The sequence below is a fragment of the Choloepus didactylus genome, chromosome 9 (assembly GCF_015220235.1).
Source record: "Choloepus didactylus isolate mChoDid1 chromosome 9, mChoDid1.pri, whole genome shotgun sequence".
NCBI lineage: Eukaryota > Metazoa > Chordata > Mammalia > Pilosa > Megalonychidae > Choloepus > Choloepus didactylus.
In genome coordinates, this window is record NC_051315.1 from 24,383,217 (window position 1) to 24,396,992 (window position 13,776).

Genomic DNA, 13,776 nt, shown 5'->3' on the forward strand with positions numbered 1-13,776 from the left:
AAGGATGGCAGAAAAGACAGATGGAGATAGACCAGCTCATTGATGACTTCAATGGGCCACTGAAGCAACCAACCCTAAAGCACAACCCCCTTCTGGCTCTCTAGAGTAATGTTGTATGAGTTAATACACTTCCATATTGTTTAAACCAGTTTGAATTAAGGTTTCTGTTACTTGCAGCTGAACTCAAACTAACTGATACAATTTCTAAAGTCATTTCTGGAATCAGTGGGGAAGGGTGTTGGGAGCCACTAGCTGTGTCTGTCAAAAGTGGGGGTTGGGCATTTGCCATCCTGTGCCCTTTAGTTCCTTCCTAGCATCTTGTACAGGGTTTCTCTTTCTTCCCCCCTTTTTCTTACTACCTGAAATGGCACTTTTAAGGTGCATAAACAGTGATTACTGCATAATATGAATACCCCTGCTTGTATGTCTCCTTCTAGGTTTTAGCTTCTTGAACTGCCCAGTGTGTTCTACATCTCACTTTTTATTCTGTTCCTTCTGACTCCTGTGGCTACCGACCTTTTTGCAACGTAGACTCTTCCCCGAGGCAGGGATTTAAAAATCCACTTGGAGACAGGACGAGGAAACAGTCCCCAGCAGCATATTTAAAGCACCATATGCATGGTGCTGGCAATATCAGATGTGAGGCTGGTCTGGCTGCTGTACCTGTGACCCATCAATAGCTCGTGCTGATCTGGCCAGTCCGAGGGACTAGCCTGGTGTCCCTTTCCAGGCCCTCGCTGACTGGTGGGCAACCCTCCAGAAGCTGTAGACTCTGTCAAAGAGGATGACCTTCCCAGAGAAGTAAGAGAAGTCCTTTGGTAATGGATATGCAAATACCATACCAATGACAGGCAGAAACACGGCTTTTGAGCTCCCCTGCTGCTGACATTGTATTATGACCTTTTCTTAGTTTCTGGAGTCTTTAATGCATTTTCTAGGTCTAAAAATGAGAATGACTGGAAGTTGAGTGGAAACATTGGGGCTGCCATTTCCCCAGTCTTTTATTTTTTATTTAACTTGGAAACAACTTGAAGGGACTCAAACCCAGTGATGCTTGTAAATTCAACAGAGAACAACAATGGGCAGTGTGCAGAGGTGTGGCTTGTGGAAGACTTCCTGGTGTCCCTTGGCAACAGACTCACACTTTTATCCTGTTTGCTAATTGTTTAAAAACCACATATGTATTGCAAAGCTCACTTATTGATGGAGAGAAGAGTGGAAAGGGTAGCTTCTCTAATTAAAACTGATTGGAGCTGTGAAAGTTTAATTAATTGGATGCATGTCACTTCATTTCCATGTTATGTTGTGCACAGCACTCTGTTTTCATAATTAACATGTTGTGTCGGCGTGGTGAGTGCCTCTCCAATTACCAGTCTGAGGGGAAAGTGAGCAGGCAGAGTGGGTTTAAAAAAGTCCCAGCCAAAATCCACAGTCTCTTTTCTCTTTGGCCTGTTTCTTGCCATTTCCCATCACCTTTTGTTTAGTTAGTGATTTTTTGGAGGCTCTTCCTGGAGACTACTGTTTATTTGGTTGTTTCCATCAGAGGATAGGGAGGCTTCCTGACACTTCCAGAGATTGTAGGTGAAACTCCCACCCGGCAGAGGAGGGTTACATCAGTCAGAATTATCCCTGCACTCTCTCCGCTCACACCTTGCTGGGCAACCAACCTTTGCCCACTTAACCAAGATAAACCTGCTCTGCGGGTCCACTCTGTGCAATGTATGGTGATAGGTGGTTGGGTCCAGATTCCAGCTTCTTACTAGACATGTGACCTTGGGGAAATTACTTAAGTTCTCTGTGCCTCAGTTTCCTCATTTGTAAAATAGGAATACTAAGACCTTCCTCTTAGGGGTCTTGTGAAAATTAAATGAAACAATGTAAATGTTGTGCTTAGCACATAGTATTGTTATCAGCTTATGTTTATTGAACAGCCCTCTCACTTTTCTATATAGCTTTTTTATTTTTAAGTCCTTATTGGAGTGGTGCTATTGTAGGTTGTAACTCCTAATGGACCTCACCCCAATGTCCACCTCAAATCCATATTCTTTATTGGACACACATGCTTTTTCTAAAATGAAAAGCTGATATGTGAATGCCTTGGTGAGATCCGTATAGTCACCCTCTTGCCAGGCGACGGAGTTTAAACTCTGAAGCACAGGAATCCCAGCTCCTGCCTAGCTGGACCACGGCTGGGTGGCAGCCCCACCTCCCACAGCTCCCGTGTCCTCGGCCTCCAGCCTCGGTTCTCCCATCCCAGCCCCCAAATGTCCTCACTCCTGAAGTCTCTGGGACATCGCCACATGCCATTTCCTGAGGACAACATGCTCTTTTTCTTTCCCATCTTTTTCTTTCTTCCCTTTTCTCTGTCAAGAAAAATCCTTTCATTTTTTTTTCTGCTCAAACGTCTCCTTTTTGGTGAAGTCATCTGTCTCCCCACAGTTCGGAGTCTCTCTTCCTGACAAGACAGGAAGTTCTTGTGGGCAGGGCTGGGTTCTTGGTCATTTTGTGTCCATAGTGCCCAGCAGAAGTGTGTACGAAGAAGGCTTTAAATAAGCAATTGTTGAATGGCAGGAAGAGCCCTGGTTTTCTTCTTATGGAATTACTATTTAGTATCTGTCTTCCCTCAAGGCTGTTGGCTCCATTCGGGAAGGGAGCATTTCTGTCTTGTTCTAGATTGTTCCCTGTGCCTGGTACATGGTAGGTGCTCCATCAATCAATAAAATTGGCATAACACCTGTTTTATATAATGCATAGGTTTTTTTGTGAGGGCAAGTTAATGATGAATATAAAAGTTCTTTAGATTTAAAAATGATTGAAAATTACAGTGTTATTTTTAATAGAACAATAATTGCTATTGACATTATTACTGTGCTAATTTATTATTATTATTGGAAAGAGTGCTCTTCCCCTAGATTTTCTGAGGAGCAGTGGCCTCTGGGCCCTGCTCTGGTGGCACCCTGCAGGGACCCCAGGCTGCCCTGATAACCCTCAGGGAGGAATCCTGAAAACTTTGCCTAGAAAAACTGCAGCTGAGCTGCTTGTGCATCTCATCCTGTCCCTTTAGAAAAATCTTATAACCCTCTGGTTTCCCTAAAATGAGATTCTTCTACCTTAGTATCATGTATAATAAATAATGTATTCTGGTAATTTTAGGAAATCATTTTATATCCAGGCACTTGTATCAAGTCTAATCAATATTTATAGTTATTCAAGGAGTTTTTCTTTCTTTCTTTTTCTTTCTTTCTTTCTTTCTTTCTTTCTTTCTTTCTTTCTTTCTTTCTTTCTTTCTTTCTTTCTTCTTTTTTTTACTAAGAAAGGTTTCTTTTTTCTTCTTATGCCTGTTTGACCTTGTATCAAATAACAAGTCTTTTCTCTAGCGCAAAACCCAAAAAACAAAACCTAGCCTTGAAGATTTTCATCCTCACTCCTTCTCACTAGGGAATGCTTATAGGAACTAAGCCACCATTCCTTTTTCTGCTTTTGCTAGCTTTTCACGCTTGAATATAGTTCAGAAAACTAGATTGTGGACCAGGTCTGCTATCTCCAGCCCAATGTCAGTGTGATGCTATCAGCAGTATTTACAGTGCTGGGAGCTTGAGCTCATGAAGACCCAAGATAAGTAAAAATAACTTTGGAGACCAAAGGTCCCCTTCCTCCAAACCAAACTTTAATATTAATTTTAAAAATCAGATCCTGAACGATTTCCCAGGTTGATCTTGAATCTGCTCAAAAAGCAATGAAAGCTGGCCTTGGGAAATTTGGCTAGGGCAGGAAATGTAGGGCCAGAAGCCCTGGGACCCGACTTCCTGGGCTCTTTGCTGGCTCTGGCATTGGTTGGGGTGTGACTGGGGGAAGCCGCTCAACTTTCCTGGCTTCCTTTCCTTGTGGGTTGGATGAAGACGCTGGCCCTGAGGTTCCATGTGAGTCTGTAGTCAGCCAGTCCACAAGAACACTTAACTGCGCTTCTACCGCACTGGGCACTGGGAACCTCGATAAAGGAGACTTGCTGGCTAAGATCCTGTGCAAGACATGAACGTGCTCAGAGCTCAGTCCCAAAGCACAGGGTGCCATCACCCATTCCCTTTCAGCTACTTCCATGTCCCAGCAGACTGGCATCCAAAGTAGTGAAGGTGCTAAAGGTACCTTTCCCAGAGCAAGAAATGGAAAATATAGACTTCTGAAAATATCTATTGAAAATGGAGCAGCGTGTGACTGGGACACGTAGTCAGCCTTCAGATTCCTGAGGTAAGAATTACGATTCCTTTATTCTACCTCTGCTGGAGGACAAACAACCATGCTGGATATTATTGAGATTAGATTCTCAGAATGCCAGGGGTATGAATGGATATTCATTGCATGGTTTCTAGATGATTCTCATGTCCATCAAAAAATGTTGTATGCAGCAACAAGAGCAACTCTGAAGAAGGAGTTTGGAGATGGCCACATTAAAGATGAAGTATTTGGAACAGTAAAGGAAGATGTGTCATTATATAGATATAAAAATATTTGCTATCACAGTCTTCCCCTGCCCCACTGACTGCAGCTGAGGAAGAATTACAACGGTTTAGAATTAATGAGGTACAAACTGATGTGAGTGTAGACACAGAGCACCAAACAGTACAAGCAGTAGCATTTCCTATTTCTTGAGAAGCTTTTCAGGCTTTGGGAAAATTGAATAACAGACAGCTCAGCTATGTGCAGTTGGAAATAGATATAAAAAATGAAATTATAATTTGACCTTACAGAACTAAAAGATTTGCCCAAGAAGATTCCCAAGGATTCAGTTACCATTTCTTTCTTTATAAAGAGTCTCATGAAGGAAACTGTTTGGAATGCGCAGTTTTTATTTATTCCATGCCTGGATATGCATGCAAGAGCAATATAAGAGAATAGATGTAAGACCCCTTGGCTAAAAGTTGTAGAAAGGCAACTACAAATAGATGTAATTAAAAAGATTGAGATAGATAATGAAGATGAATTGACCGCAGACTTTCTCTACGAAGAAGTATACCCCAAGCAATAGACTCATAAGCAAAGTTTTGCAAAATCTAAAGGTCCTGTGGGAAAAAGGGGAATTCAAAGACTAATTTGGTGTCGAGCTGAAACTGAAGCCACTACTGATTGAAGTCATTATGTTACTCATTACAATACTAGTTTTTTTTTTTTTTAAAGTTCAGTTTTTAGTACAGGAGACTTGAAATCATCCCATGTTGATATATAGTAGAGAAAAACATTGTAATTTGAAAAAAAAAAATAGCACTTTTCACTTCTGTGTGTTTTTAAAATTAATGTTATAGAAGACCCATGATTTCTCTTTTTGAGTTAAAGCTAGAAAAGGGTTCAACATAGCAATATTTAATTTTGGCCCAGTTTTCAGAGAGCGATGATTCCACACTTTCACTTATTCTTAAACTTTTATATAGTAAGGCCAATTCAATAAAGTCAATGTCTCAAAGTAGGATACACTTCCTACGAAAAAAATTTATTAACAATGCATTTATTAAGTGTGCATTCCATCCACATCAATTGAATTAGCTGCTTGTACTTAGAGCTGGGGGGAGTGACAAGGGAATGAAAGTTTATGGGCTGCATTGATTTTGCATTCCCTCCCTTCCTTCCTTCCTTTCACCTGTAACCCATTCAGGGAAACCTTTAGCCACGTGAGGGTGAATCCTTTTAGGATGTGTCTGTAGGAGGTACAAATCGAAGGCTGAGATGATGCCTGCCTATCTGCTGGCGGCGGGGGGGGGCGCTCCGGAAGCAGGAAGGCATTAGAACAGGCGTTTCCCCCCGGGGTTGGCTCGGTGGGAGTGAGGGGCCAAATTTGTCTTTCAAATCAGGGGAGTGTAAATGTTCACCAGTTGGGCAGTTGAACTTCAGTAACTGCTGAGCACCATGGGGCCTGAAAGAGTTTTCTGGCATTGTTAGGTGCTGTCTCCTGCCTCCAGGGAAGGCCAGACTCCTTGAAGATCAGTCCTAGCAAAAGGGTGAACGTGGTAATGTGCCGGTTTGAATGTATTATGTCCCCCAGAAAAAGCCATATTCTTTGATGCAATCTTGTGGGGCAGACATAATAGTGGGGATTAAGTTGGAATGTTTGGATTAGGTTTTTTGCATGGAGATGCGCCCCACCCAACTGTAGATGATAACTGATGGGATATTTCCATGGAGGCGTGGCCCCACCGATTCAGGGTGGGCCTTGATCAGTGGAGCCATATAAATGAGCTGACTCAAAGAGAAGAAATTGAGTGCAGCTATGAGTGACGTTTTGAAGAGGAGCAAGCTTGCTAGAGAGGAACGTCCTGGGAGAAAGCCATTTTGAAACCAGAACTTGGAGCAGACGCCAGCCACTTGCCTTCCCAGCTAACAGAGGTTTTCCAGACGCCATTGGCCATCCTCCAGTGAAGGTACCCGATTACTGATGTGTTACCTTGGACACTTTATGGCCTTAAGACTGTAACTGAATAGCCAAATAAACCCCCTTTTTATAAAAGCCAATCCATCTCTGGTGTTTTGCATTCCGCAGCATTAGCAAACTAGAACAGTGGTGAAATGTATCCGTGTGTCTCTTCCTTTCCTTGCCCTCTCTTAACACTCAGGGCTTGTCTGTCTTGGAGATCCCACTGTCCCTCTTCTGCCCTGTTAATGTTCTGGCTTTATGTGGGTCTGACAGCTTTCCCACAGTCCTGTGCTCTGTGCTTCCTTTCAAAGTGTATGTGTCCAGTGCCCTATGCCTTCAGGCATTCTCATCTTGGCCAACTTGGCAAACAAGGGTGGTTCTCGTTCTGGAAAAATGGGCACAGACTCTGCACTGCCTTCCCAGATAACCCTTGCATTTACCTTGAAGTGGTTGCTCCTGGCACAATGACAAACTGGATGGCAAAAAGGACCTCCCAGTTCCCTAGAGTCTTTTTCTGGTTCTGCACGGGGCTGGCCCTGACTGTTTATAAGCCATGTAGACTTTTTAAGAAAAGAGTATGCACTTCCCAGGGAAACCAATCTCATGTATGGCATCTCACACCAAACTCTGTCTTTTCCTGGACAAACTTTCCTCTCCTCTGGAGAGTTGTTTATTTATTTCTCCTCTCTGTTTTTCCTTTAACTTTTTAAGTAGGTAGTACTTTTAAATAAGTTCAACTTCACACAGATAAAAACATGGACAGTGAAAGTCTCGTACCTTTGTCTGTCCCCCATCTGCCCAGTTCACTCCCTCCCCATCAAAGAGGACCGAGGGGTAGAGCCAGCTTTCCCAGATGGCTGCCTAGTGGTCTCAACTCCATTTGTTGAACAGTCCATCTTTCTCCACTGATTGGAGACAATAGCCTCATGTCTCACATCTATTTGGATCTATTTCTGTACTTTCTATTCTGTTCCCCTGTCTGTCTATTTCTATGCCAGCATCACTGAGAAGTGAAGGCAGGCAGCTCTTTAGCCCTAGAGAGAAGTGTGCAGCTTTCCTCTTCCTTGCCCTGGTCACGACTTCAGTTCTCCTCCTCCCTTCAGACTTAATGCTGATACTAGCGAGAATATTCTTCATGGTGATCGTTCATACTTTTGATACTGCCAATAAAGAAAATGAGGAACAGAGAGGTTTAACTGACTTGCTCAAGGCCAGATAGCTGGTACTGTGGTAGAGCATGAGCTACAAACGCAGGTAGTAAGAATCATGAGCCAGATGTTTTAAGTAACATGCTATACTCTTTTTTTTTCGCAGAATAATATTGTTATAATGAACATCGATAGCTATTACTTATTGAGAGCTTACTCTGCTAGGCGTTGTTTTGAGGGCTTTGAGTGCTTTGCATATGGTGCCTCCTTTAAATTACTCTCCATAATAACCCTACAAGATAGATATGATCATCAGATGTGTTACGGACAGGAAACTGAGGCTCAGAGAGGTTATACAAATGGGCAAGGTCACCTGGCTAGTATGTAGCTCCAAAGACCATGCTCTTAACCCTCTGGCTTTATTGGTTCTCCCTTCTCACTATCAAGTATTTTTCCTTATTCCTTTGCTGTTACTTCCTTTGTCAGCCCCCAGCCCCCAAGTACTTTCCAACGGCACAGAGGCAGGGAAGAACAGGGGTGGAGGACTCCTTAGAACTCTTTCTTCTCTGACCTCCTGAGGCTGTCCCACTCTTTTGACACTTTGGAATGTTTGCTTTCTGAGGCTGCAAAGTTCTCTCAAACAACATGTAAACTCTCAGTGCAGGGTCTTTGTGTTATTCTTAGTTTATTTGTTTGGAAGTCCCAGGATTTAGCATCTGTTAAACATACTAAATACTTAATAAATGTGTTAATGTTGAGAAAACTGGATGGGTAGGTCCGCATTGGGGAAAAGAAGAGTTAAAAGGGTGATGTCTGCTAATGAAGGACCTTATAACTCAAACAGGGAAATTCAGACTTGATGGGCAGACTGTGGGGAGCCACAGAAGATTCCTGAGCTGAGAAATAACATACAAATGTGGTGTTTAAGGAAATGTAGTCACAGCTCATTGTGTTGTCTGTATAATACCCTGCAAATAAAAGGAAAGATCCAGGGCAACTACTAAATACAGTGTTGTTTTTAAAGTCTGTGATCTTCAGGGGGACTTTACTTTATCCATCTTATCTAAACACTATCTCATCTGAATGTCTCCATACCTCATTATTTTTCTCTGTAGTTAAGGGTCTCTGCATCCTAACAGTCTAAGAAGGCATGGAAAGGCTTTCTCTTTAGATCAATTTCTATATGTTAAAGACTGGGGGGAATCTTAGATAGGCCTCATAACCCTTAGCTCAGATGACAAGATTCGTCATGATCTGGCCTTATCTCTCTGGCCACTTCTTTCTACCTTTCTATGCTTTGCTAGCAACCCTCCATCTGGACCGTACATTTCCAGTTCCCAAATGCATGATGTTTCATTTTGCCCCTGAGCAGTTTCCTGGAACATCTTTGGTCCTTTTTTGACCCTTTTTGTCTAACTTCTTCTCTTCTTTCTTTAAGTCTTGGCTGATATGCTCCCTCCTTAAGGAATCCTCCCTGGGTTCTCCATGGTGGTTTGGATACTTCTTCTATGGCTCCCCATGCCATAGTATCCTCTCCCAGGTGTGCTCTGCCGACTCTGTGACGGTCTGATAACTTCCTTGTTCCCCTCCATTCTGAGCTCCTAATGGGAAGGGCCCATGTCTCACTTGTCCCAGGGCCCGGCCTTCAGCAACTGTCCAGAAAATGCTGGCACATGAATAATGAAGGAGCATTGCCATGGGCCAGCTGTCCCCATCTGTTTCACCAGCTGACTAGTTGGTGGTTCTTGGCTCCTTAAATCTCCTTCTTGTCATCCCAACAGGAAAACCTTTGCTTCCCAATCAGAGGCAAGGAACCCCTCCTTTCCAGGAAGACCTTCCTTCCTGGGTTCCTTACTTCCCTTCTAGGTCATAGCTTTCTCAAAGTGCCCCTTCTCTCCACATGGCCAGCAGGGTCTCTCACAGGCTCCTTTCCTTGGGCCAGTAAATAAAAAAACCATACCTTCATTAATCATGTGACTTTCTGAAGCAACTTTGTTCACCTCTGCCTTGAGCTGTGTCCTCTGAGACGCCACCTACTTTGCTTCCCCACATCCTTCACATCTCATTCTCCTCTTAGTAGCACTTAAAACTTTCCTCTCTCTCAGTTTAATTACTCCCTTTCCTTTGACTTCTGTGATCCTTCAGCATTTGGTTTTCCTCCCCTTCTATTTTCTCTCCAAACAGGTACTTTTCCACCCACTTGTTAAATATAGATTTTTTCCAATTGGTGTCTTTAACTCTCTGCTCCTTTCACTCTGAGCACACTTTCTTTCCAGTAATTATGCTCCTGAGCCCTGAACATGGATATAGTTGAAGTCTGTTAAACAATGCTTGTAAGTACCTGGGAGCCCAAACACAGGAGGTGTTATCTGGCATCAGTACGGCCTGTGCTCCCAAGATCAGGGTCTCCTCATCCCTTGGGTTGATGGGTTGGGCCTCAGGTGTCCTTCAAAGGGTGGTCTGGATGGAGTGAGGTCTGCGGATGTGGCCTGTGAGCTGACCAGGAGCCAACCCACCACTTGGTGCTCAGTAATGCCCAGTTCCCTGACATCCACTAGGGTTGTCAGCTGCAGGGATCACCACTGCCCATGAGAACGCAAGGGCTCAGGGAGAGACTGGAGTTGCTAGTGTTCCAGGTGCCCAGGTACCCAGGGAGTGGTAGGAGGAGCCATGTTCCAAGTGCCAGGGGAACAGGATGTATTGCCCAAGGTGAGGGCCTGGCAGGTCATCCTGGTGGGTACAACTCCAATAGTCTTCACATGGGCTGGATAATTTTCTCTGCAGCTTTGATACCCTTTTATTGGCATTCAAGCCAGCTGTAGGCTGATTGTTCTGATAATTCATATACATTGTACAGATGTACACATCATCATTATTTTGAAATACTTGCCATGAAAACTTTGATTGAATTTGAAATCTGTTTACATTATCACAAAGACGTCAGTGTTACTTATATGTCAGTGAAAGAAAAGAGTAATTAGGTTGTTCAAATATGATTCCAATGCAAACTTTTTTCTCTTTATTAGTAAAGTTGTAGGTATACAGAACAGTTATGCATAAAATACAGGATTCTCATATACCACCTGTGCTGGCTTGGATGTATTATGTCCCCCCAAATACCATATTCTTCAATGAAATATTGTGGGGGCAGACATGTTAGTGTTGGTTAGGTTGGAATCTTTGGATTAGATTGTTTCCATGAAGATGTGACCCTCCCAACTGTAGGTGATACCTTGATTAGATTATTTCCATGGAGGTGTAGCTCCACCCATTCAGCATGGATCTTAATTAAATCACTGGAGCCCTGTAAGGGTTCTGACAGAAGGAGTTCGGTGCTACAGCTAAAAGAGATATTTTGGAGACAGCCATTGAATGCAGACTTTCGCTGACACTTTGCTCTGAAGAAGCTAAGAGAGGACAAAACACCCCAAGAGCAACATTTTGAAGAATGCACAGGAGCTGAGAAAGGAGCTGGAACACAACCCAGAATCAGCAGATGCAGCCACATGCTTTCCCAGCTAACAGAGGTTTTCCAGATGCCATTGGCTTTATTTGGTGAAGGTATACTTGTGTTGATGCCTTAATTTGGACATTTTCATGGCCTTCAGACTGTAAATTTGTAACCAAATAAACCCCCTTTAAAAAAGCCAATCCATTTCTGGTATTTTGCATGATGGCAGCATTAGCAAACCGGAACAGCATCCTATTATTAACACCTTGCATTTGTGTGGTACATTTGTTGTAATTAATGATAGCACATTTTTACAATTGTACTACTAACTATAGTCCACAGTCAGTGTAGACTTTTGAATTGCTATAGAAATGACTTTAAAAATGTGTATTACCTTCTGTTGAACATAGATTGTTATTGATGTTCTTACTTATGGTGACTGTATTAGTCAGGGTTCTCTAGAGAAATAGAAACAACAGGCTATGTGTGTGTGTACACACCCACACACAATATTAAGAGATTCATTTTAAGGAATTGGCTTACTTGATTGTGGGGACTGGCAAGTCTGAAGTCTGTAGGTCAGGCTAGCAGGCTGGAAATTCTGGTAAGTGTTGCTGTTCCTTGCAGTTGTGAGTCTAAAATCTGTAGGGAAGATCAGTAGGCTGGAAATTCAGAGAGAAATAGCCATGTAGTCTTTATTATTGTTATTATTTTGTTTTTAATGCAATTTTATTGAGATATGTTCACACACCATGCAATCCATCCAAAGTATACAATCAATGGCTCATAGTATCCTCAGTAGTTGTGCATTCATAATCATGATCAGTTTTGGAACATTTTCATTACTCCAGAAAAAGAAATAAAAAGAGAAAAGAAAACCCAAAACATCCCATATCCCTTACCCCCCTCCTCCCATTATTTACCCCTAGTATTGGTGGTGCATTTGTTACTGTTGATGAAAGAATATTAAGATATTACTGTTAGCTATAGTCCATAGTTTGCAATAGATACGTTTTTCCCTTATACCACTTTATTATTAACTCCTTTTAATAGTGTGGTACATTTGTTCTAATTCGTGAAAGAACTTTTTTATATTTGTGCAGTTAGTTACAGTCATTGTCCACCACAAGATTCACTGTGTTATATATTCCCGTGTTTTAAACTCCAGCTTTCCTTCTGGTGACAAACATAACTCTAAATTTCCCCTTTCTACCACATTCACCCGCAACTCAGCACTGTTAATTATGCTCACAATAACATGCTACTGTCACCTCTATTCATTTTCAAATGTTTAAATTCAACCTAGCTTAAAATTCTGCACATAACTAAGCCACTGCCCCCCATTCTCGATCCTCGTTCTATCTCCTGGTAACCTATATTCTAGATTTTATGTCTATGAGTTTACATATTATAATTTGTTTATATTAGTGAGATCATACAATATTTGCGTCTGACTTATTTCACTTAACATAATGTCCTCAAGGTTTATCCGTGTAGTTGAGTGCTTCAGAACTTCATTCCTTCTTACTGCTGAATAATATTCCATCGTATGTATATACCACATTTTGTTTATCCATTCATCTGTTGATGGACACTTGGGTTGTTTCCATCTTTTGGCAATTGTGAATACTGCCACTATGAACATTGGTGCGAAAATGTCAGTTCGTGTCCCTGTTTTCAAATCTTCTGGTATATACTGAGTAGCGAGATCGCTGGGTCGTAAGCTACTCTATAGTTATCTTCCTGAGGAACTGCCAAACTGCCCTCTACAGTGGCTGCACCATTTTACATTCCCACCAGCAGTGGAGAAGTGTTCTTATTTCTCCATACCCTCTCCAACACTTGTTTAATAGCAGCCACTTTGCTGAACTTGTTTATTAGCTCAAGTAGCCTTGTCCTGTTTTTTTTTCCCTTTTTGATTTTTTAGGATTTTTAGAATCATGTCTGCAAATAGTGAAAGTTTTACTTCTTTCTTTCCTATTCGGATGCCTTTCAATTCTTTTCCTAGCCTACTTGCTCTAACTAGAAGTTATAGCACACTGTTGAATAATAGTGGTGACAGTGGGCATTCTTGCTTGTTCCCAGTCTTAGAGGGAAAGATTTCAGTCTCTCATTGTTGAGTACGATGTTAGCTGTGTGTTTTTAATATAAGCCCTCTATCATGTTGAGGAAGTTTCCTTTGATTCCTACCCTTCAAAGTGTTTTTATCAAGAAAGGATGCTGGATTTTGTCAGATGCCTTTTCTTTATCAATCGAGGTGATCATGTGGTTTTCCCTTTTTGATTTGTTAATATGGTGTATTACATTAATTGATTTTCTTGTGTTGAACCACCCTTGCATACCTGAAATAAAACCCACTTGGTCATGGTGTATAATCCTTTTAATGTGCTATTGGATTTGATTTGCAAGTATTTTGTTGAGGATTTTTGCATCTATATTCATTACAGAGATTGGTCTGTAGTTTTCTTTTCTTGTAGTATCTTTATGAGGCTTTGGTATTAGGGTGATATTGGCTTCATAGAATGAGTTAGGTAGTGTTCCTCTTTTTCAATTGTTTGGAAGAGTTTGAGCAGGAATGGTATTAATTCTTCTTAGAATGAGATGGTGTAGTCTTAAGGCAGAATCTGGAAACCAGAGGTCTTATTCTTAAGGCCTTCAACTGATTGGCTAAGGCCCACCCATATTGTTGAGGATAATGGCCTTAACTTAAAGTCAACTGATTGCAGATGCTAATCACATCTACGAAATACCTTCACAACAATATCTAGGCCAGTGTT

General features: G+C 41.9%; 1 pseudogene; it reads left to right on the plus strand.

The window, feature by feature from the left end:
- The first annotated feature begins 4,087 nt into the window (after nucleotides 1-4,087).
- On the plus strand, nucleotides 4,088-5,125 carry LOC119544778 (annotated as a pseudogene).
- Nucleotides 5,126-13,776: the final 8,651 nt, after the last annotated feature.